Genomic DNA, 25,665 nt, shown 5'->3' with positions numbered 1-25,665 from the left:
GCTCTCTCTGTGGTCACTGGGGGTCTTGCTCCTCTGCCTTTGGCTGAATAAATCATAAAGTTTGCTGGGAGACCACACAAGAAGCAGCAGCAGTGGAGGCAGGCAGGCAGACCCAGCGCTGAGCCGAGCTGAGCAAAGCACAGACACACATACACACAAACCTTTCCAGTCTATACACCCCTCCAAACACACGCACACACAACCTCCTTTGCTTTTTTCTGAACTAGTGCAAAACACCAGAAGAGAGAGGGTGAATGAATATGAGAGAACAAGTTGAAATGAGAGACAGGGGGAAGTTAAAAGTACAAGGAAAAATAGAAATGTATGGATTTGGAAGTAGAGAAGATGAAATATAGGGGAGCGTGGGGCACAAAGTAATGCGGGGTCAAATGTAACACAGACTTTTAGGGTATTTGCTCAGGGCTGACCATGGCATGCTTCCGAGGGTTTCACCACAGTGTTGGCAGATGACTTCTTGCCAATTATTGCAAACGTTTGGCGAAATTTGGATGAGAAACACAGGAGAAACCATTTTTGCAGCATAAAAGTATTTTTATTATAGTCAAGTTTTTATTTTATTTTCAAGAAATCTGTGAAAGTATGTATGTAAAATCTTATATTGTTGTGATTACTGTCTTCTAGGCTAAAAGATGGAACCATTTTAAAAGATGTAAAAATCACACAGTAACTGCTAGCCAGTTTTGAGGAAAACACAGCACAGCAGGGTTAGTTGTAACATGGTGTTACAATTAAGCCACACACTATTGGACACCAACTAAACTAACAAAATAATTTTTGAATTTTGAGTGTAATGTTAACAAATTTTAAAGTAAACGTTTTTTAATAGAAAATACTAGAAAAACAATATTTTATTGCTATAAATGCATTGTATAATAATGGATAATAATCCAAATATATTCAAATGTATGTATCCAATAAATAAATAAACATACTGTGCTATGTAGAATAAAAAATAAATTAAGCTAAGTACTGAGGAAATATAGCTACAATTTAAAGTAAACTGAATTTAAAATAATTGTGTGAAATCTGCCTTTTTAAGCACTTGTTACAACTAACTCTCTGTCTGTTACAACTTGCCCCGCAGGTGGGGTAAATAGTAACATTTATACTCCTGGCCTTTTTGGCAATACTGCACAGAAACCATAAGTCCGGTGATCAAACAACCAGTGCTCATTTGTAGGAGAGGCTTGTGTGTTGTTGGTAAAATGCAAATGGTTTGTCTAACCCCATTACTTTGTTTATTATTTGGCCCAAACCAAAAGGTGTTAATTTGTGCCCCGCACTCCCCTATGGTTAAAATAATTGCATATAATGCCTGTGATGATTATACAGTTTAACATATGAGCATGATATGATATAGCAAAATATAGAAATCTGATCTAGAAAATTTTCTAGAATAGAAAAAAGAAAATTGTCCTTGTAATGTTTGTGCATGACAAAGGTTGTGTGTCCAGTAAAGCTTTTGTTTGTGTATTTTTACCATTGTGTGTGTGAATGAGTGTGTATGGGTGTTTCCCAGTACTAGGTTGCGGCTGGAGAGCATCTGCTGCATAAAACATATGCCGGAATAGTTGGCAGTTCATTCCACTGTGGCAACCTCTGAAATAGAGACTAAATCGAAGGAGAATGAATGAATGAATACATCTTAAGAGCTTTGGCTTCAAATTGACCACTTCAAAAACTGGGTGTTAAAATGATGGCGAAAAAGCTGAACTATCCATTATTGTTTTCATAGTGCCTATTAAGGTCATGAGAAATAATACTCAAGCTAAACCCATCTTAATATCATGCTATTATTTTAACATACTGTAGTGTTTTTAATTTTATATTTATTAGTATATAAGCACAATAGCTTAATAATATTTTTATTCCAATAATTGGATGTCATGGAAATTCAGCTTATTAGCCAGCAAAAGTCAGGGAATTTGATATTTAGCTGAAAACTCTAACTAGCAGAATTTAATGCCATCTTGGACAGTTTAGGAGACATGCCAAAATAACCTGGAAAAGCAATGTTTTCTCAAATAAATAAATAAATGAGAGATAAGGAGCACTGAAAATGGTTGTGCACTGTGTTATTGTTAGGATAGCTGGCTCTATACAATAGATCTAAATACCTGAGACCCCTTTGAAAACTAGGAATTTAAACTCTGTTAGATTTTGTAAAGATATAAAAATAATGATGAATAACAAATGATTAACTGTGCGACATGGTGGCTCAGTGGTTAGCACGGTCACCTCACAACAAGAAGGTCGAGCCCCGGCTGGGTCTGTTGGCATTTCTGTGTGTGAATGAGTGTATATGGGTGTTTCCCAGTACTCGGTTGCAGCTGGAAGGGCATCCGCTGCGTAAAACATATGCTGGATAAGTTGATGATTCATTCAGCTCTGGTGAATAGAGACTAGGCCGAAGGAATATGAATGAATGAACTGATTAACACAGTATTAACATTATCATTAGTTAACGGATATTTTGTTTAATGTTTAGTTTACTACTAATTGTAAGCTAGTTAAATTAGTTAACTAATACCTAATAAGAACTAACTAAAAAAATAAACCAACCATTCGCTAAATATTTCTATCTCACAGAGTACTACTAAGAACTATATATCGTTTTTTAAGAAAAAAAACATTTAATATTATTATTAGAAGTATATTGATTTTTTTTTGTTGCTTCACTATCCGATATCTAAACAGAAATCTGAAGTGCATAATGTCAAAGAAAAAGAAAGGACAAATCAAATACTAATAAATTGTGATATACTTATAAATATTTGATGTAAAAAAATCTTACAATTGAACAGAAAACAGGGTGTCACGGTGGCGCAGTGGGTAGCACGATCGCCTCACAGCAAGAAGGTCACTGGTTTGAGCCCTGGCTGGGTCAGTTGGCATTTCTGTGTGGAGTTTGCATGTTCTCCCTGTGTTGGCGTGGGTTTCCTCCGGGTGCTCCGGTTTCCCCCACAGTCCAAAGTCATGTCGTACAGGTGATTTGAATAAATTGGCTATAGTGTATGTGTGTGAATGGGTGTATGGGTGTTTCACAGGGTTGGGTTGCAGCTGGAAGGGCATCATCTGCGTAAAACATATGCTGGATGAGTTGGTGGTTCATTCTGCTGTGGAGACCTCTGATTAATAAAGGAACTAAGCCGAAAAGAAACAGAAAATCTGAGTATTTTCATTAGTGATTTTACAAACCTAACACAAAGATTAAATATAATATTTAATATATTTCTGCATTAACATATTAATATTAATACAAACTGTCTATACAGTCTGACCTGGAAACACAGTTAAAAAAGAAACACACTCTACACCTTCGCTACACTACTCACATCAGTGTTGTGTTTGCCTGTCCTTCATCCAGTGAGAATGCTGCCGTCATGCAGGTCTCCATGAAAAATGGAGAGAGCAGGGGTGAGATAGGAGAGAAGGAAAAAGGGTAATTCTAGCCTAATCTTTAGAGAAGGCCAGAGCAGCTCTTGACCCAACGGTTCAAACATTTTACGATGACCTTTGATCCCGGGGCTGCATGGCTGGTGTTAGGTGGCTCAGCCCCACCCATCTCATTACACAGCCAGGCCCCGAGCTTTGATTGTGGCAGGAGAGAGGCTATTATTTAGAGATGGTATCGGTGTCAGTAGTGTGAATGGCAGATCCCAAAGGTGAAACGTCACAGGTGGCCCCTGTGAAAGAGTTCCCGTTAAAACAGACCTGGAGGCGTAGCAGTCAGGCACTGAGGTCTGGTGAGCTGTCAGTATCCTGAATCAGGGTGAATGCGCATGCAAATATCACATTGCCAAATAGCGGTAACTAGCAGCTAATAACAAATGGTAGTTGGCTTGCTTTTTTAAAGTAGTTAGTGCAAGTTGGAAAGGAAATTATTTCAAAACGCCAGTTCACCATGATTGTTGTAACTGTTTAGAGAAAATAGGTTCTGTCTGTTTAGGCAATAGCATTGATGTGCTTAAATTATGATCAATTACTTTTTTCTTTGTTTGATAAATGTATTTCAGAAAGCATTGTTTCTTTTCTTAATGTCAGCAGGTTTTAGTGTAGAAAAAGTGGTGTTTGTGAAATAAAAAACTAATAATTACATTTTGAAAATTAAAAGAATCATTAAAAAGAATCTAAATAAAATTCTTAGTAATGTATTATTTGAAAATATGTAGTTTGTTTACCCAAATGTCATTTAACACTTTGTAGTTTTATTATATATTCAACACTTATGGACTTAATTATGATCCAAATTTCAGAAGTGATAATGACATTAAGTAGCTTGGCATCTTAAACACAGAAATCATTGACACATGTAGACAGGTTTAGTGGGTAGACTTGCATTTAGTTTTTCAGTTACATTTGCCAGAGGACTGTGTCATGATTGTGACGTGCCAGTTAAAACATGTCATTGTCTGCCAGAGCATAATGTAGATGGTGTAAAACAAGGGTTTTAAACCTATTCTGGATGCCGCTTAGAATTTCGCATTTTTATATTATTCAATAATTGTAGTTAATGTTAATTTCAACATGTTCTGATGTAGAAAAGTAATTGTACAAATTTAGGACTTTATACAAATATATAAATATATGATATAGCAGTTTATACAAACAAAGACAAATTTTATACAGCTCACTGTTAGATACGGGACAAATTAGGGAAGATGCTCCTCTTAAAAACAGTTTACATTTACTCTTATACTGTAACATGTAGACTAGCATGATCAGAATTATGACGCATCAGCCAATGTGTTATTATTGAAAATACATATGAGCATTTACTTGTAATTGCACAAAATATACTTACTGTCAAATGGACTTTTGAAAGCATTCTTCAAATCTATATAGGCATTTTTAAATAAAATATTCTGTTATAAAATACACTTACTAGCCGCTTTATTAAGTACACATTACTACTAAAGGGGTTGGACCCCCTTTTGCCTTCAGAACTTCCTAATTCAACAAGGTACTGGAAATGGTCCTCAGAGATTTTGGTCCATATTGACATGATAGCATCACGCAGTTGCTGCAAATTTGTTGGCCGCACATCCATGATGCGAATCTCCCATTCCACCATATCCCAAAGGTGCTCTATTGCATTGAGATCTGGTGACTGTGGAGGCCATTTGAGTACAGTGAACTCATTGTCATGTTCAAGAAACCAGTCTGAGATGATTCACGCTTTATGACGCTTTATACTGCTGGAAGTAGCCATCAGAAGATGGGTGCACTGTGGTCATAAAGCGATGGACGTGGTCAGCAACAATACTCAGGTAGGCTGTGGCGTTGACACGATGCTCAATTGGTACTAATAGGCCCAAAGTATGTCAAGAAAATCTCCCCCACACCATTACACCACCAGCCTGAACTGTTGATACAAGGCAGGATGGATCCGTGCTTTTAAGTTGTTAATGCCAAATTCTGACCCTACTGTCCGAATGTCGCAGCAGAAATCAAGACTCATTAGACCAGGCAACTTTTTAAATCTTCTATTGTACTATTCTGGTGAGCCTGTGTGAATTGTAGCCTCAGTTTCCTGTTCTTAGCTGACAGGAATGGCACCGGTGTGGTCTTCTGCTGCTGTAGCCTATCCGCCTCAAGGCTGGGTATGTTGTGCATTCAGAGATGCTCTTCTGCATACTTTGGTTGTAACGCGTGGTTATTTAAGAGGGGTCTGGCTGCAGACTTGGTGCAAATGCAGTCTGAGCTGCATGCAATGCTTTTGAATGGGCTCGCCTAACCCCACACCTAACCCTACCCGTCACAGTGATGTCACTAGCTCCATTAAGTGCATTGTGTCTGACATTGCATCTCTGAAAGATGCAATCTCAGCTTGCATCTTAAAAGCTGCATAGAGATACTATTGGGTTATTTGAGTTACTGTTGCCTTTCTCTCAGCTTGAACAAGTCTGGCCATTGTCCTCTGACCTCTGGGTTCAACAAGGCATTTGCGCCCACAGAACTGCCACTTACTGGATAGTTTCTCTTTTTCCAACCATTCTCTGTAAACCCTAGGGATGGTTGTGCATGAAAATCCCAGCAGATCAGTAGTTTCTGAAGTACTCAGACCAGCCCGTCTGGCACCAACAACCATGCCACGTTCAAAGTCACTTCAATCACTTTTCTTCCTCATTCTGATGCTCGGTTTGAACTGCAGCAGATCGTCTTGACCATGTCTACATGCCTAAATGCATTGAGTTGCTGTCATGTGATTGGCTAATTAGAAATTTGCTTTAATGTGCAGTTGGACAGGTATACCTAATAAAGTGGCCGGTGAGTGCAATTTTAACATTTAAATAATATCTGCAAATCTAATTATGCAGATTTAAAAAAAAAAAAATCATTTACAACTTTTTAAAAACCTTTGACCAAAATATGAAAATATGTGAAACAGATGAAATGCTTAAAAATGCATAAGCAAAGTCACCGGATCTAAATATTCACAAGCACCTTTTAATATAAAACTGAGACTCTGTAAAACAAGCATGTTTGTGTCCCCCAGGATGCATCGCCCTGTGTTTAGTGTAAACTATATAACTAAGTGTTATACCATTTAGGTTAGGTTACGTAAGTGCTTTGGGGAGGCTGTAAATATATTTTATTATGTAATATGATAAATAAATTATTTTTTAAATATGGTGGATGTCCAGTTTATCATATAACCACCATACTTCATTCAAATCACGACCCTTGTCTCAAAATATTTGATAATTTTAGTGATTCCTGCAGTGGAGTTTTGTGCCTAATTCAAACCTTATTTGCCTTTAGTCTTAAATGTCCATTGTACACTATATAAAAAATGTATCAGTTTAATGAATTTGTCATAGATGGCGATAGTGTCAAAAGTTACATTGTACCATTTTAATTAAAATACAATAGATTAACAGACTATGTTGAAGAATATAATATTATTGAGGAGATTTATTCTGAAAACTACATAATCTGTTCTAAATTCAACACTGAACAGGTGCGCTGCACCCTCAATCCACACAAGAGCCCAAACCCCACTGATCATCCTGACATCTTTTAACGGTACAGTGTAGAGTCTTGGTGAATCTTTGTGGTCTGCTATCTGCTCTGTGGTCTGGGAATAATGGGTGGGTTTTGGTGTGGGTGTGTGCGTGTGCGTGTGTGTGTGTGTGTGTGTGTGTGTGTGTGTGTGTGTGTGTGTGTGTGTGTGCGTGTGTGTGTGTGTGTGTGTGTGTGTGTGTGTGTGTGGTGAGGGATTTCTATTGCACAGATTGCTCTTTATGCTACTGTTTATTATGGTCAGGACAAAGTCTTGCCTTGTGCAGTGCACAAGAGCTGCCATATGTCAACATCTTGCTGGTGGTTCTCGGACTTCCAAACAACAGATAGGGTGCAATGAACCTGTCATGTAAACTTTGGACAACGCATTTAGCAGAACTGTAATTATTTACAAAGGCCTGTGCATGAGATTTTCCCCCTTTTTTCTTGGTTGCACACTGAGGGTATTCAAATTAATTATTCTGGTTCATTGAATTTGTTTTGCACCTTCTGTGGTTTAACAGCTTGATGAAGAGTTGTGATTCATCTTTCCAAAGGACATGTTGGCATGGTGTGTGCGTACGTGTGTGTTTGTTCGTGAGAGGTTGTTATTGGGGGGGATATTTGTGAGCACTCCTACAATGCCCCACCTGTGCCTCAGCCATACCCCCTCAGACCACCCACTTAGGGGAGAGACAGGGCAGTAGGGAAGGCCTATAACCTCTCTGGGTGGGCATTAAGAACTTGAACTCAAATAGAATATTTCAGTCAACTAAGAGTTGTAAAGAGAGCTGTAATCAAGAACCTGCACGTGTAAAGGTTTTGAATTGCACAATAGAACGTGCTATACATGAGAATAATGGTAACGTGTAAGTGCTTCTAAACAAAAGTTACATTGAAATTGATCCAGTTTGCAAGGGTAAAACGCCACCTAGTTGTGGACCTTCAAAACAAACTTGCTAAAATTGTACCTTCTAGACTTTCACTTGCAAACAAAAGGGCAGAGAGGGGATTAACTGTGGTAAGAAGGACGGGCTCTTTAAATGGGAGAGTTAAGCTGCTGGTCAATGGTGATTAGAGTGCTGTTTGTTTCTGGATGTTAAGAGGTCATCCAATGGAAACATTGGTCCTAGATCAGCTTCCATCTGATTTTGTTGGCTGTAATTGGAGCGATAAGGCTTGCTGTGTACTTGAGGAAGAGGAGAACAGGCAGGGTGATGAGCAGGATGGCCAAGGGGAAGAACCCCTCCACGGTGGTCTGAAGACATGATGAACTCCCACAACCACAGAGCACTGACTGCTAGTGACCCTGATCACTCTAGCACTGACATGGAACCTATGCTCTTGCACTTTGTGCCTCGAACTTTCTCTGTTTATATGCCATCTATCCTTATAATAAGAATAATTTATGCTTGCCATTGCAATGCCTTGGTTTTAAAGAAACGGTTCATCCAAAAACTAAAACTAAAAGTGATATGCAACTTAGTCCAGGGGTCCGTTCTTCATACCTCACTTAAGACATCTGAGATGATTTATCTTTTGGTTCTTCAACCTAGTTTTTGAATCATGTTGAAATATTTGGATGAATTTATCTGAGATTACTGCATGTGCTTATTTAATCTGAAGAACAGCTCTATATCGATCCTTGAAATCATCATCAGCAATGCATTGATTGGCTGGCGGTAGGACAATAGCATGATGACATCATCTATTTAAAATTCAGCAGCTATCTGGGCAAAATGAATACACAAACATTACTCGGTTGTGTCAAGAATATTTTATTTAATAGTTTGTTTTTAATTTGACCTGTAGTGCATACCTTAGAATAAACGTTCTGTCATCATTTAATTTAATTTAATGTACTTATTCTCAACTTTATTTCTGGAACCAAAATGTTAAGGGTGGGAGAGGAAAAAAAATCAATGCATCACGATTCTTTCTCTAATGATTCTGAATTGATTCTCAAACGTTCAGAATCCATTCTGTATTTAAATTAGCTTGTGATAAAAAGATAAAGATAGAAACGCATACTGACAGATTTGTTTCATTTGGAGAGATGGGTAATTACAGGCGAGATGTGGCACTTCCATTGTCGGACAACTTCCGCAAAATAAAAATCAAAAAGCAGCACTATGCTACTCATCTGCTGTGCCACCAGCTTAATAATCACTGGAAGCCGAACTGGGTTGGTTGGAAATGAAAGTGAACTAGGCCTACTGACGATGATGATGATGATGAAAAGCCTTTAAATGTCTCATACACTTTTACATGCAGTAAAACTGCATTGTTGTTATATATTTTTACTACTTTAAAATTATGTTTTAAAGCTTGTTTTATGCTTAATATACTAAATTAGTATTATTTACGGTCATCCTGGCAGAGACAAAATAGGGTTATTAGAAATGAGTTATTAAAAACTAATGTGTTTAAAATGTGTTAATCTTCCCTCTTGTGTGGTCCTGTACTGAATCAGAAGGTGAACTTCTATTTATTAATTTATTTTCTTTTTGGCTTAGTCCCTTTATTAATCAGGGGTCACCACAGCGGGATGAACCGCCAACTTATGCAGCATATGTTTTACACAGCGGATGCCCTTCCAGCTGCAACCCAACACTGGGAAATACCCATACACTCTTTCATTCATACACATACACTGGGGCCAATTTAGCTTATTCAATTCAGCTGTAGCACATGTGTTTGGTCTGTGGGGGAAGCTGGAGCACCCGGAGGAAACCCACGCCAACACGGGGAGAACATGCAAACTCCACACAGAAATACCAACTGACCCAGCCGAGGCTCGAACCAGTGACCTTCTTGCTGTAAGTCGATCGTGCTATCCACTGAGCCACTGGGACGTTGTAACTTTTATTTAGAGTATTGTATTAAAATCTTTGTTTGAGAAACAGACACGTTTAACTTTTTTAGTTAGGATTCATAATATCTATGATTTAGTGTATATACAGCATTGGAAACATGATCAAAATGACTCAACTACAGAGAAAAATGTATGAACAATAATATAAAATATAGTCTTAAGTGTATAAATAATTCAAAATAATCATTCAAAATGTGAAGAAATATTAGTACTGTATGTCTATTTTCACCCTTTCATTTGAAGCACACATCAATAGCAGAACCTGGTCTTGCTTCTTTCATCTTGATAATACTGTAAGCCTCTCTTAATCTCTGTTCGTCCCCACACAGTACTGCAATTCTTGTTCACTCGCTTGTCACTTCACAAATTGGTTATTCTATTTCTCTAATGTTTAGTTAACCACATAATTTCAGTTGATTCCGAATTCTGCTGCCCATATTATAAGATGGACTCTGTCCCAACAACTCCAACAGCTTCATTGGCTTCCCACCAAAATTCACACTGAATTTAAGATTCTTCTGCTCACATTAAACTCTCCATAACCTCCTCCTCATTACCTCTCAATTTTCATTCAACCCTTTAATCGTCTGTAACCCTTGATTCTTCTTAACTGAGTGTCCTCCATACACCCATTGCTCCTTTTCCCACCATGGGTCATAGAGCTGCACCTCAACTTTTGAACTTCCTCCCAGGTAACCTACATGATTTAGATTCATTTTCTCAATTTTATATATTAAATATTATATATTAATATTATCTTACAAGAATACTGCCTTATAATTTTGTTGTCATTTTGTAATTTTACTTTTTTTATGTTTTATTGATAGTTATTTATGGTTATTTTTCTATTGCTCCTTATGTACACTGTGAGCTTTTAAAGGTGCCTCAAATAAATGTATTGTTGTTGTTGTTGTTGTTATTATACCATGCTAGTAGAACAGTTTTTGGACTTTGACCAATTTATCTTGCTGTGGCTATAAAGTAGGTCGCACACCAGAAGCGCTAAGCGCCACACAGCGCCATACATTTCAGAATTCTAAACATAGGTTTCTATCAGGGTACACACACCAGCGCCGAAGGTCGACGGCTGTCCGCGGTGCCCAGCCACAACTCAGGACACTGTTCATTTCTCTGCTGCGTCATCTGATTAGTTTCATGTTAGATATCATGCGAATGTCTGCGTCTGGTGTATGACAGGGTTTGTCAGATAATTATAAACTTTACCACCAGGGGATAGATTAATGCCAATAACTGGAAGGAGTATAAAAGGATAATGTCTTCTATATTAGATTTTTTTTGTGTTGCTGCATTGCATTTTAAAAAAAAGGTAATTTATTCTGGTTAGGATAACATTAAATAGTGCTAACAAGTGACCTCAAGATGTTGAAAATAGTAACAGTTTGCATATGTGCCTCCCACTTGTTAAGGGTCCAAAAGTAATTGGACAATTGGCTTCTATGCTGTTCCATGGCCAGGTGTGTGTCATTCCCTCATTGCAATGAGCAGATAAAAGGTCCAGATTTCCTTTGAAGTATACTATTTGCATTTGGAATCTGTTGCTGTCAACTCTCAAGATGAAATCCAAAGAGCTGTCACTATCAGTCAAGCAAGCTATCATTAGGCTAAAAAACAAAACAAACTCATCAGAGAGATAGCAAAAACAGGCATGGCTAGGGCCAGACAGAATCTGCGGACATTTTTTGCTATTTTTGTGGAGAATATTGTGAAAAATCTGTGGATTTATGCAGAATGACTGGGAGTATCGTAACTAAAAACTTAATATATGGGAAAAAAACATTTTTAACTTTTATTGAGCGTTTACAGAGCAAATCCAACTAGATCCACTTATTTGTTAAACAAAGCAAGTCTCTTGTATAATAAATATATATACACTTTTACACAAGTAAATAAATAGACTCAATGATGGGCTAAAAATCAGTGGAATCAGTGGATTTCTGTGCGCGCAGATTCTGTGTGGGCCAAAACAACTGTTTGGAACATTCTTAAAAAGAAAGAACACACCAGTGATCTCAGCAACACCAAAAAGACCCGGAAGACGACTGAAACAACTGTAGTGGACAACAAAAGAATTCTTTCCCTGATGTCGAAAACACCCTTCACAACAGTTGAACAGATCAAGAACACCCTCCGGGATGTAGGTGTATGTGTATCAAAGGCAACAATCAAGAGAAGACTACACCAGAGTGAATACAGAGGGTTCACCACAAGATGTAAACCATTGGTGAGCCTCAAAAACAAGAAGGCCAGATTAGAGTTCTAAAAAAGCCTTCACAGTGCTGGAACAACATCCTATGGACAGATGAGATCAAGATCAACTTGAACCAGAGTGATGGGAAGAGAAGAGTATTGAGAAGAAAAAAACTGCTCATGATTAGAAGCAGTGAAGCATGGTGGTATTAGTGACATGGCGTGGGCATGTATGGCTGTCAATGGAACTGGTTCTCTTGTATTTATTGATGATTTGACTGCTGACAAAAGCAGCAGGAGCAATCTGAAGTGTTATATTAAACCAAATGCTTCAGAACTCATTGGACGGCACTTCACAGTGCAGATAGAGAATGATACTGCAAAAGCAACCAAAGAGGTTTTGAAGGGAAAGAAGTGGAATGTTGGGCAATGGCCAAGTCAATCACCTGACCTGAATTCGATTAAGCATATATTTAACTTGCTGAAGACAAAACTGAAGGGAAAATGCTCCAAGAACAAGCAGGAATTGAATACAATTGCAGTAGAAGCCTGGCAGAGCATCACCAGGAATGAAACCCAGCGTCTGGTGATGTCTATGCATTCCTTCAGACTTCAGGCTGTAATTGACTGCAAAGGATTTGCAACAAAGTATTAAAAAGTGAAAGTTTGTTTTATGAATATTATTCTGTCCAATTACTTTTGGACCCTTAACAAGTGGGAGGCACAAATGCAAACTGTTCTAATTCCTACTGCGTTCACCTGATTTGGATGTAAATACCCTCAAATTAAAGCTGACAGTCTGCAGTTAAAGCACATTTGTTTCATTTCAGATCCATTGTGTTGGTGTATAGAGCCAAAAATGCTAGAATTGTGTCGATGTCCAAATATTTATGAACCTAACTGTATATGAATTAAAACCTTCACTAATTAGTCCCTTAGTCCAGCATAAACTAATATGTTGTAAAGGTTCTAAGATGAATACACTGTAAAATAACAATGTTTTTATTATTAACATTAACAAAGATCAATACATGATACATATTTATGGCTTCCTGTTAGTTTTTGTTCCTGTTTAGTTTGTTTCATTTTTTTTTCAGGATTCTTTGTTAAATTGAAAGTATTAGAGACCAGCAGATATTTATTTTGTAACAATGTAAGAAATAATCATATTTAATCAAATCTTAGCTTGTTTACAAGATTCTTTAAAAAAATCTTTGAAATCCTACTGATTTCAAGTAGCTATGGATAGTCTTTTCCAACACTTTTATCATCCTTTTTAGTCATTTATGAGCCTGACAGCCTCAGAGAAACTATATAGCACACAATTTTTGTTGTGGCACAAATATGAATTGGAAAATTAAACAAATTACTATTCGTGTTTAAATAAACAAGTGCATATGCGTGTGGACACACAGGACTGAGAGGAACAAAACGCCCATTCACCAAATGTATATAGCAAAATGAACCCCCACCTAATAAGACAATCAAACACTGCTACTGACCCTTGGCATGCTCAGGTTGGTTGGTTTGCACCCAGGCCACCAGCTTCCCCCTCACTCTTTACCCACAGTCGGTCTGTGCCTTGACTGATGGATTGTATTGTTTGGCCTTCCCTAACTATAATTGGTTGTGTTGTATAGATTAACGCTCGAGATATACTCAGCAGATCCCAAACATGCCACGAATGGCCCCTGGGTCAATAACACTTCTATCAGTCTAGGGGCCTCTAAATGGTAAACAGGGTCAACTTCAGCTCCAACAGAGGTCCGTTCTTCAACTCCAGTCCTCCAGGACCAAACATACAGAGCCGATGGAACAAATGACGCTTTTTCCCCCTTCTCTTTTCACTGAACTGATAAATATTTAGTAAGCCCTAAGATGATGTGACAGACTGGTAGTCCAAACAGTTTGCTAAACAATTGTCGAGACATGAACTGTATACTGTTCAGCTTCGTTGTGGCAAGTGTTGAAAATAATATGCCTAAACAGAGGGGCATTTGTATTCTCTTATCGCTAAAAGACCAGCGGATTTACTCGAAATTATACATATAAAGTCATACAAATGCAATCTGAATTATAACAATGCTTCAGGTTGAACATGCAACCTAGGCGGCCAGGACATTCCAGTGCAATGTGAGGTCTTTGAGCAGAAATCCATATATGGAATGTGCGGGAAGACCTCACCTGCCAGGGTGTGACTTTGAAGTCCACTGCAATTAGCATCGTCTTTTTTAGAGCTGCAATGCGACGATAATTCAGGTCTGTGCAGACCTTCCAATACATTCCATTCATAAAAAAAGAGAAAAAGAAAGATTAAAAGAAGCTAAATCAGCTAGGTGTGATGTAACCACTTATGAGCTCACAAAAACAGTTCACTCAGAGTTCGACTGGCCTGTCTGCAACCTAACATAAAAGAAAAAAACAACATCATTTCATGTGACAGTCGCACAGTCTCATGTTAACAAAGATTACAAGCTACACTGCTACAAATAACCCTTGCTGGCTTTACTGTTCCTAAACATTAAAAACCAGCGTGTTAAACTATTTTCCGCAATGAAACTCAAGTCAAATGATCTATATCTACATCTTATCTCCGCCTGTATCCTTCATCAGAGTTCTATGGCACGTAATTTAAAGAGTTAATACTCGGAAAGCTCAAGAGTGTTTGGACATGACTCGTGGGCTGCAACCGCAACAGTACACTCTCCAATTGACCATACAAATATTTGGAGTCTGCAAAGTGCTCATATTTGGCAGGCGAGTCTTCCTCAAAGCGGTGTGGAAACCGCAGGTTGAGAGCGATAGAAAAAGGGCCCTCCCAAAGGAAAGACAAGTGTTGAAAGGTCTTTGAGAGTTCCTCTGTGCACAGCAGTGATTGATGATCGATCGACTGCTTTGTTGCTGTCTCAAAACAGGCCGTGCGAACTGGCAGATTTGCTGAGAGAACTCTACGAACTTGGTGGGCCAAATGCATCCGATTGTAATGTCTCAGCTCATTAAACGTTTAATAAAAAACACCTTGTGGGCTTGTTGCTTGGCACATGGAACGATGGAGCTGGCCATGGTTTGCGAAAATTAAAGGGGCAAATGCAAATGCTACGTTGATTCGACGATTGATTACAACCACTGGAAGGATGTGTGATATGATGCACACACACAAACCCAAATTGTAAGATGAATACCTTCTGGATTTGATATTTATGCCTCATTAGCTGATTTTCAGTATTTCCTATTCAGTCCACGCACTACAGTGAAAAATTCCCATATGTGGCACATAACACTCAATAAGTGACGACAGCTCTGAATAATGCAGTATGTTTCTTTTCTCGTTCCCATTTCACATACTGTTCTCCCGATGTATTAGGACTGGAACCATGCACTGATGTAATCAATTACATTGACTACATATTTTGCGATTTGCAAGGAATGCGATATTTACATTCATTACAAATAATGGTAGCCTCAGCTCCTGGCCATGCTTATAATCAAAGGTTTGCTCATTTTTTTAAACAGACTAAATAAAATTGTGCTACACTATAAAATGTATATTGCATACCACAGCCAACAACGTAAACATTTTTAAGGGAAACATCTGAGATGAATGTCCAGACAAAAGCGTAACAGTGTATTCACACAGCACAAGAAAACAGGCCATATTTTGAGCTTAATTTGGTTGGTTGTATTCATAAATCATTCTGTTTTTTGATGAGTTGCCATGCATTCAAGTTGTCAGATTTGTGGTTGAAACAAACTCAAACAATAGAAAAATAATAGTACATAATGTATTTATAAAATAATTGCATAGGCTAATTCTGAAAACGTAGCCCTATATATATATTTTTTTTTCTGGAGATCAGGAATTATGTAGCCAGAAGTACGTATGGCTGCATATCGTCTTTAAAATGAACACTACGTGGTGGTGTGACACCATTCCTTTTCACGCTTACCAGCTGACCACTTACCTCCGTATGGACGGTTTTCCCGCTGTTACCAGTTTGTCCTGTAGCTCACCATGTACGTCCGTGGAAGACGGAGTTTGAGTCCGGTGAAGAACAGAAACAGAAGCCAAAAAAGTAAAATAAACAAGTAAATAACAGGGTAAGAAAATCCTCGTGGTAAAAACGCAGTAAAAATCAGACGAGGGCTTTTCTTTTTCTAGATTGCTTTTTAAAACTGTCGATGGGGTTTAGGGAATTGGGTGGGCGGGTCAATCTGTGCTTTTTAAAACACTTTTAATTGAGTTTAGGGAAGGAGGAGGGTGGGTCAGTTGATCAGTCAGTCAATCAGTCAGACAAACAATCAGTCGACCGTGGCCTCTGGTGGATTTAAGCAAGAAGAGCAGGCGCAAATGGCACTCGCAATAGAAATGTGATATCTCAAAAAGCGCGTACACAGCGGGCTCTGGTGGATTCGCGAAAACAAAAACTGCAAAAAAAAAAAGCGTAGCTCCTGGGATGTATTTGGCGCTCTCCAGAAATGTATATAGAAGTACGTTTTCAGAATGAGCCTGGGTTGAAAATATCTGATGGATGTGCTTTAGAGAGTGGGTGATTCATTTTTTACAATAATATTTTAAGTAATTGTTCTTTTATTGATGTGGGAGCGGACATTATTATGTCTCACACTTTCCAAGGAAAAAAAAATGGAGAGTCCAACAGGAGTCATTGCATGTTAAAGCCTATTAGAATGCATTTAGACTGAAACAATTCAACTCCTGAAAGCGAAAAGATATTTGCATATGACTTTTAAAAAATTATATATGATAAAGATAGGTATCACACAAGCAAGAGCGGATATTTCTGAACTCAGCATGTAAACGTTATTGAACATGTGAGCAACAATTCAACAAGACGTTAATAATGAGTTGAATTTTAGACTCTTTTTCAGAAAATGGTTTAAAAACAAGCTGAAGCAAAACCTTTGTGCATCCCAGAGCAACGTTGCATTGTTTTGTTCTCGAATTAGTCTGTTTTTGATTTAGACTTTGAGATAATAATTCAGTGATCCTATTATAAAGACAGTCTTTGTTTTTTAAGTGAAACAGGCTCACTGACAAGGAATCACTGAGTGAATGACTCAAAGAATCAATTAATGACAGGAACTTACTGCCACATAATGCTGGTTTCAGTGACATTTATCTATCCATGAAAGAATAAAGGAATCAAACCAAGAAATGTCTGGGTTGAAGCAAAAATTTGATGAAAAGAATCTGTATTTATAGATTTGTTAAGCTGAGTTAAATTTATCCATGTTTAATTTCTGCTTCAAGAGACCAGCGGCAAACCAGCGGCAATGACAGAACACTGCTCTGTTTGAGAAGCACAGACCTACTGTCAAGTCACAAAATGGACAACCAATGCAGCAAAGCTCTTTATCTGAGTCTATATACATCTTAAGTCAATAAAGGGTACTTTGTGTCTTTGGTGGTCCACTGGTGCTATCAGCATCTGGAATGCAGCAAACGCAGTGCGGACCACAACCAGCTCAAGCCTCGGCCCTGTGTCTTTGCAATTAGCTTAAGATAAACCTGGGGTTTTGCACTGATTTATACTTTGTTCTTTTGGGGTATTTAGAGAATAGGCTTTCCAGCACAAAAGCAGCAGGACCTACAGTCTGTTTATGGTTATTGGCACTGGGTAATTTATTGCCAACCTGAAGTGGTCCCAAGACAGTCGAAGGGAGTGATGTTTGTTCAGAGACTGGGTGTATTTGGGCTTTTAATCATTTTATTTATTTATTTTTGTTGTCATTATTAGAGAGAGAGATTCTGTGTTTAAGACATTTAATTTATGTACATATTTATTCATACGAGGGGCTTTAAATCATTTTAATGCACACATTGCAAGATACTCTCTGCCTGATATTTAAAGGAAGCTAAATATCTCAGTGTTTGAAGACCCATTTGACAATGCATTGTTTGTAAGACAATTATTTTAAAATTTTTGAGAATCTTAAACATTTTCAAAAAATAATTATTTAAAATCATCACAATGTATAATGTTTAAATATTTTAATTCTATTGCGTTCTATTCATTTATCATATGCAGCGGTTTTAAAGTTTGGATACCCTAAAATCTTTCCTCGGTCACCCAGAACTTAATATAAATGACAATTTATTTAAAATATATATTAATTATAAACCATATAATAATAATTCATTCATAATGTAAAATAAAATAATTTTAAAAGGAGATTGTGTCTACAGCAAACTAAATAAATAGTAAAATAAATTAAAATAAATAAAGTAGTATTTAAATACATCAGGAAATTGAGAAAAATGTGTTGTTAAATTATGAAGAAAAGTTATAAAATCTCATTAAAGGGCTGACAAAAAGGCTTGTAATTATTAAGGCATGTGTATTACGCTGTAATAAGTTGTAGTAAGTAAGAAGGACAGAAGTCATCATTTGCCTGCTGAGGCTCAGCAGAACAGACTGTCCCATGGCTATCTCTGGCTCCATGACACAGCTGAGGAATGAGAGAAGACGTGTGGTTGTTAGACAGGGTGATGACCCCACTGTTTGCGAGGGTGAAGGCCCTGCTGGGAAAAGTCTGAGGCCCTGGTCCCACTAGCGCAATCACATTGGCTCAAGCCACCACTCGCTGGGTGGACCTGGAGAAACACCCTGACACCCGCGTCACCCGGGAGCTAATGAGAACCTTCAGGCGGACCTCACTAACACCCATATGCATAATAGAAATAACAGACACATAAACGGCAAGCACTATAAGTGTCAGCAACTTTTCAGAAGACTCAAGAAAACACTCCAGACCAAATGAAGGAAGGCAACATGGGAGGGCACAAAAGAAATTCAGTGTGAATGCTGTGGCCTGCACTGTCTATACAACCAAATCTCCACTATGAACTGTATCAGCACATACAAACCGGCCGCAGTTTGTTTCATTCAGGGTGGCAGTATAAATAAAAAATACTGTGCTGCTGTTGTTGTATGGTTTCTGTTGGACTTACCTTCTGCTTTAGGGAGAAAAAAAGATATAAGAAAAACATATGGACATAGAAAGCTGAGCTTACTAGTGGAATGAGTCATTCCTTGTAATAAGATGCAAGTCAAAGGGAAGTTTTCACTTTGGTTTTCGATATAAAAGAATAGCTGGAGGGCTAAGCTGGGAAATATTATTCTGCGAATGAGACCTCACAGTCTTCCCTGAGACAATAAAACATGGTGCAGTTGCAAACGTATGACCTTTTGAACTGAGATGAAAGTGAGAGCTCAGCACGGAGCACACTGGACCAATCTACCGCCTGCCTACTGAGTATCTGAGCCTCTCCACACTATCTGATCTGGGCACCCGCTCTTACTGGAAAAAAACACAGACTGAGTCAACATTGTTTCCATGTCACATTTCAGATTCCCACACACATTGTATATCAGAACTCTACAATACTTAAAGGGTTAGTTCACCCAAAATGTATTGTTCCATCATTTTCTCATTATATTGATATAAACCTGTAAGATCTTCTGTATGCAAATAAGGATATATTTAATTCCACCCATAGAGAGTCTAGGTAATCAGCAATTGGATGATGAAACTTTCATTAGGTCCTACTTCAGAATAGAGTTTAACTTAAAATAGGAAACTACCAGGCAATAGGAACTACCAATGAAGTGTGTTAATTGGACAAAATACATGTCATATGATACAGCAGTGCCTGCCATTTTAAAATGTTTTAATTCACTGCACAAACTCACTCAATTAATATGGAAAACTGCAATAAATAGATTTTCATGTCAAATGAGCACTACTGTATGTCCTTAATCTTCAATTGGTGAAGCTGTAACACTTAAAGGTTAAGGTACACTCATTAGACTTACATGAGGAAGAGGAAACAATGTTTGTGGCTTGTTTATTCAACTATGTCAAGTTTGTGTATCCAGATTTTCATTCTAAGGCACCTTTATATGACATCGATGTGAGCCAGTTTGAATTACATCCCACATAGCAAAATATCTCTGGCCCAGCTCTGGCCCACACAATCAGCTTTTGCTTGGCCCACATGCCGCAGTGAATTACGGCACATGACTTGACCATATCTGGCTTCCAGACAAGGGCCAAACACGGACCATATCTGGGCCAAGTCTCAGCCGAGTTAGTAACCCATAACTGAGCCTAAAATGGGCCAGATATGTTGGTGTGTCACGACTGCAATGAAATTGATAAACCCATAAATCATTGCACTTTAGGCTTGCTATGAGTGAGCTTTTTTCTCAAAGTGACCTGATTGGTAGAATTTTTTTCTTTATCTTAAAATAATAAAAATGTATTTTAAATGTGGGTGAGGACAGGCCAAACTTACATGGCCCACATATCAAGTATTAACATCTGGGCCAAATACTACATTTTACTTTTGGCCCGAGTATTGTTTGCCACCTTAAAGACGGTGCCACCTCTGCCAAATCAGGGCCAAGTTTGGCCCACATGCTGTATGCCAGTGCCGGATAAATGCCTACTGTGCCAGATTTATGCCAAATCTGGGCCAGAATTCTTTGCTACCTGGGATTGATATTGGCGGTGCAAATTCATCCAGGAAACAATTTAGTTTACTCAATTCACCTATAGCGCATGGCATGTCTTTGGACTTGTGGGGGAAAGCGGAGCACCTGGAGGAAACCCACGTGAACACAGGGAGAACATGCAAACTCACACACAGAAATGCTAACTGACCCAGCCAGGACTCAAACCAGCGACCTTCTTGCTGTGAGGCGACAGCGCAACCCACTGCACCATCGTGCTGTCACCATCCTGATGACTACTTACGTTAATTGAATCCCTAAATCTACCTGATACAAAAGCCCCTAATACCTGTAGTAACTTTCACTCTGTGTAGTTACAGGAACTCAGTTATAGAAAGTAGCCACCATGGCAGTCCCTTGGGAACTAAACTTTTTCTTTGATCCATTTTCCTGGTTGCATTTGCACCATGAATTATTAAGGGCCACCACCAATTCTCAATTCACCAAGAACTAATTTCCCCCTGGACTGTTGCCGCGGTTACATTTTACACTGTCACTAGGAAATCTGATGTAATGCAAGCTGGGTAAGGCACTGTCCATGATGGACAGATCATTGAAGGCTGGTCTATGTGGTAATACTACATTTAGTAGGAAATGCAAATTCACAAATCCATGCCTGTCATTCATTGACCTCAAATAGCAACTTTATATGGCTGCTTAGCCTATTGTTAACCTGGAAAAATGTGCACTGTTTAAGTGTCTGTGTGAAGTGTGAACAGTAGAGCGTTCACTGCATGACAGATGGAGGCGCCAGTGCAATCACTTGCTCTTGAAGTGGTCCTTCTCTGTAATTTTTGGCCCTACATATTATAGTAATGTCTTTACATCACAAACATTGACAAAAGACAAAACATTGTGATTTTATAAAATGATGAAAGCAAACAGCACAGCACTGAAATCTTTGTGAAATTGAAAAATACAGAGAGGGGGAAAAAATTAAATTACAGACAAAATAAAGCCATGCAGAGCAAAAAAAAAGTTTCAAATTAACCAATTGTAATGGAAAACAAATATTGTCAGATTATGTTATCTGTAAGTAATGTGCAAGTGCATCCAGTACAATAGTGATTCCAAGGCATCTCTTTAGGCTAAACAAAGAGACCATGTGTTCATCATACATCATTAAAATGTTAATACAGGTTCTCCTTAACGCATAGGTTCTCCCTAACGCATTCTGAATCTTTACTTCTACTGAGACATGCTTGATATTTTATTTGGCTTTATTAATCAAAATTGGATTAGTGAACTAATGGCTTAAAATGAACAACTACTAAATAAATGATTAACAGGAAAAGTCAAGGGCAGTCCTATGGCTGACAGTGACATCTAGCACTGCATTCATGTATTCACCCCATCAGGGGACATAGGGATGCAACGAATATAGATTTTGCTTGTGCGATTGTAGTCTGAGGAATAATCACGGTTTTGCGGTTATCATGATTATTATGCATTCATTAGTTTCAACTAGTTTAGAAAATCACATGAAAACTCCTTATATTTTAGAGTGTTATTTATTGCTGCTCAATAACCAAATAATACAGCACAAAATAATAATAAAAAACAAGCAATAGTTCATTTCTCTTTGTTTTTGGCATTAAAATGTAAGTAATTTTAAACTAAAAATAAATGACAAAACAATGTCATTTTTATACGTCAAATTTTATACGTCTAATTTTCATCTAAGTATCATATTAGCTAAGTACTTCCCTTTTAAAGAGAACAAATGTAGTCAAGGGATTTTTCCTCTCTTTGGAGTAGAAATGTGTATATTCCATACAAAGAATTAAGCAGATCTGTCAGTTCTTGTCACGTGATACGTGGTGCGCTCGCAGCATTCTTTCAATGTCTTTTGTGCTGCTCGCAGACTGCGTGCACGTCTCTGCCAATATGCATGCACCTCCATTGGAAATACTGAACTTGCGCCTCAGCCATAGTTAAAATCAGCCTTTAATCTTGTGTGCAAAGGCATTCGCCTCAGTGTACAAGCTCAAAATTTTTAACTTGCACACAGCTGGCAAAACTTTGTTTAGATGCAGCAGTTTTGTTCCATGGAGAACCGCGGTGTTTAGAAGCTTTTACGATTAATAAACCGTGACGAATTAAAGTGTGGTTAATAGTGAAATCGGTTTTCTGATCCCTAGTGGACATTAGTGTCAGTGTTACATTGTCTGTTGTACTAGATTAGGCCCTGCTCTGAAGCTGATTAAAGTTGAGAAGCTGAAAATGAAGAAGCTGATTAAGTTCCCCTAAATGGCGTTCCAATAACTAAAATTATTCCCACTTGTTTTGGTGTGAAAAAGATTTGATAGCCATTAAACTATCGAAAAGAAGTAAATTCAAAGCCACACTGGTTAATTCTTGCCTAGAAGTTTTCTTTCCAAGAATTACTGGATTTGCAGAACACAAAACTCCACTGAATTACAGAACAAAATATTTTTTTTGAGAAGTGTTTCAACAAATATGGAAAAATTTGTGGTCATTGTGGTCTTAACATAGACAACAGATATTTTACAGAATTTCTTGTTCCGTAAAAGAAAGAGAGAATAAAAAAGACCGTTTGACTTTTCTCAGATCTAAAGAGCTGTGGTGTGGACTCCCACATTGATTGTGTGCCACTTGCTCATTTGTCACAAGCACACAGTGGTAGATTATGGTCAGCACTGGTGGAGTGTCCTGCCAATCTGGGTTTCATAAAACAGTAGAAGTCTGATAGAGATTTGAGTAGGCCGAGTCTGAACAGATGGGCCAAGCGTGGGGCACTGGTGGGATCATGTTGAAGGACCACCATCAATGCTGCTGCACACAGCACAACATGCACATGGCCCATTCCTCCCTTTCAACTTATTTACTGTAAAGCCCGAGATGCAAAATCAGAACGAAGCCCCTACTGCAATTTGGACTGACATATGGGAGGCAAATCTACGGGTCTACTTTGGGTAGTGCCGTTGGCCCCTACTGGAACCGTTTACAAATAATTAGCCTTGGGACAGGGGGGAAAAAGAAAGAGAAAAAGAAAATCCATCTGTGTGCTAACCCTATGCTAACCTTTCAGGATGGGAAGCTTTGTGTGATCAGAATGAAATTTGGGAAGCCGAGCATAAAATGGACATAAATGATGTGGTTTATTTGACATCATCCAATCCGCTAGACCTCATAGTAAGCAGTGCAGGTTCCTTTCGGTCTGCGGACGAATCAGAAAGAGATGGTCATGGATGATGAAAGGCATGTGTGAGTTTGCGTGTGATGGGGTGGTAGTGGTGTCTGGAGTGTGTGTGTGGTAAATGAATGCCTCTATGATGAAAAACCAGGACTGCGCACAGGTCAGGGAACAGCTTTTGGGTCAAGCTTTGGTGGAGTCTCTAGAGAGGCCTGGTTTTGCCATAACGATGGCTAATCTGTGTTCATGATAGAACTGTGTTCTCTGTAAGGAACCGAATCCAACACCACCACACTGATCTGTTTCCTTCCCTAGAGCAACGTCTACCGTTTTGCTCCTAAAAGCAGTATCACTCTTTGGCTTTAACATGAAAGAGGGGTACACTGAGGAATCAAGTGTCATGTTAACAGTTATTGAGCTAATCCCGCATCCTAACTTTCTTTTTAACGGACAGTCTGTCGGTAGCTATTACGGCTTAGACAGCGTTCTCGTGGACTTTAGTTACTCAATGATGAGGCTTTCTGTAGATGGTCTCTCAGAAAGAAATAAAGATTAAAGGAGTATTTGGGGTTCAATACATCTGAAGCTTAATCCACAGCATTCATGTTATTGCAGACCATTTAAAACAATTTCAACCCATTGTGAAGTTACACTGAGAAACACTTTGGCCACTTTATTTAGGCTCATTTGTAAAGTTTTTAGAGCAGTAATCGCATTTAAATATGGGAATGAATTACCACCGCAGTACTTTGGAGTCTTACAAGTTTGGTCTCCACTTTTTTTGACCAAAGATATATTACAGCAACTCATCATGATCAGCTATTTTAGCTAAAGGACTGTGGACAGATGTCTTGTTTTGTTTATGCAGAGCACGCTTTGTCCACTTTTTATTAGCAGCGATTATTAACTTCATAAACTGGATCGTTTAAGTTCAACGATGCTTAATAAAAAGTAGACAGATGCGGGTTGTAATATTTTGGTATGTGGTGTATTTTTAAAAATTATGTGTTTGGGTCTAGATTTAATATAAGCTGTGTTATGTGTTTGTTTGTTAGTTTTTATTTTCAAGCAAGATCTGGTAATACTTTTCTTGCACTGCACAAACAGAACATGATACACATTTGTCATTAACAATCAGATGTTTAGTTTCATCCATTATCATTCATTCATTCATTTTCTTTTCAGCTTAGTCCCTTTATTAATCCGGGGTCGCCACAGCGGAATGAACCGCCAACTTATCCAGCACATGTTTTATGCAGCGGATGCCCTTCCAGCTGCAACCCATCTTTGGGAAACATCCACACACACACTCACTCACACTCATTCACTACGGACAATTTAGCCTTCCAAATTCACCTGTACCGCATGTCTTTGGACTGTGGGGGAAACCGAAGCACCCGGAGGAAACCCACGCGAATGCAGGGAGAACATGCAAACTCCACACAGAAATACCAACTGACTTAGCCGAGGCTCAAACCAGCGACCTTCTTGCTGTGGAGCGACAGCATTACCTACTGCGCCACTTCATCGCCCTACATTATCATTATTATTATTATTATTATTATTATTATTATTATTATTGTAAATGTGTTTGTTACTACTTGCATTCAGATTCTTTGTTAAATGTCATTGTTATTCTCATGACTTACTGGACTGAGTGTGCACAAATCAAGAATAATAACTAAAAGCTGAATGGATAACAAATATAGCTGCAGTGTGTAAAACAGACCTTTTGGTAGATAAAAGTTTGAAGCTTATTTTCTAAAAACACTGACAGTAATTCTTCTCTTAAAATTTGTATTATTTGAGCTGTAAAGTTGCTTAAGCCATTTTTTTCACCATTTTGGGGTTTACATTATCATGAT

The sequence above is a fragment of the Danio aesculapii genome, chromosome 1, assembly GCF_903798145.1.
Source record: "Danio aesculapii chromosome 1, fDanAes4.1, whole genome shotgun sequence".
NCBI lineage: Eukaryota > Metazoa > Chordata > Actinopteri > Cypriniformes > Danionidae > Danio > Danio aesculapii.
This window is presented reverse-complemented; position numbering follows the sequence as displayed.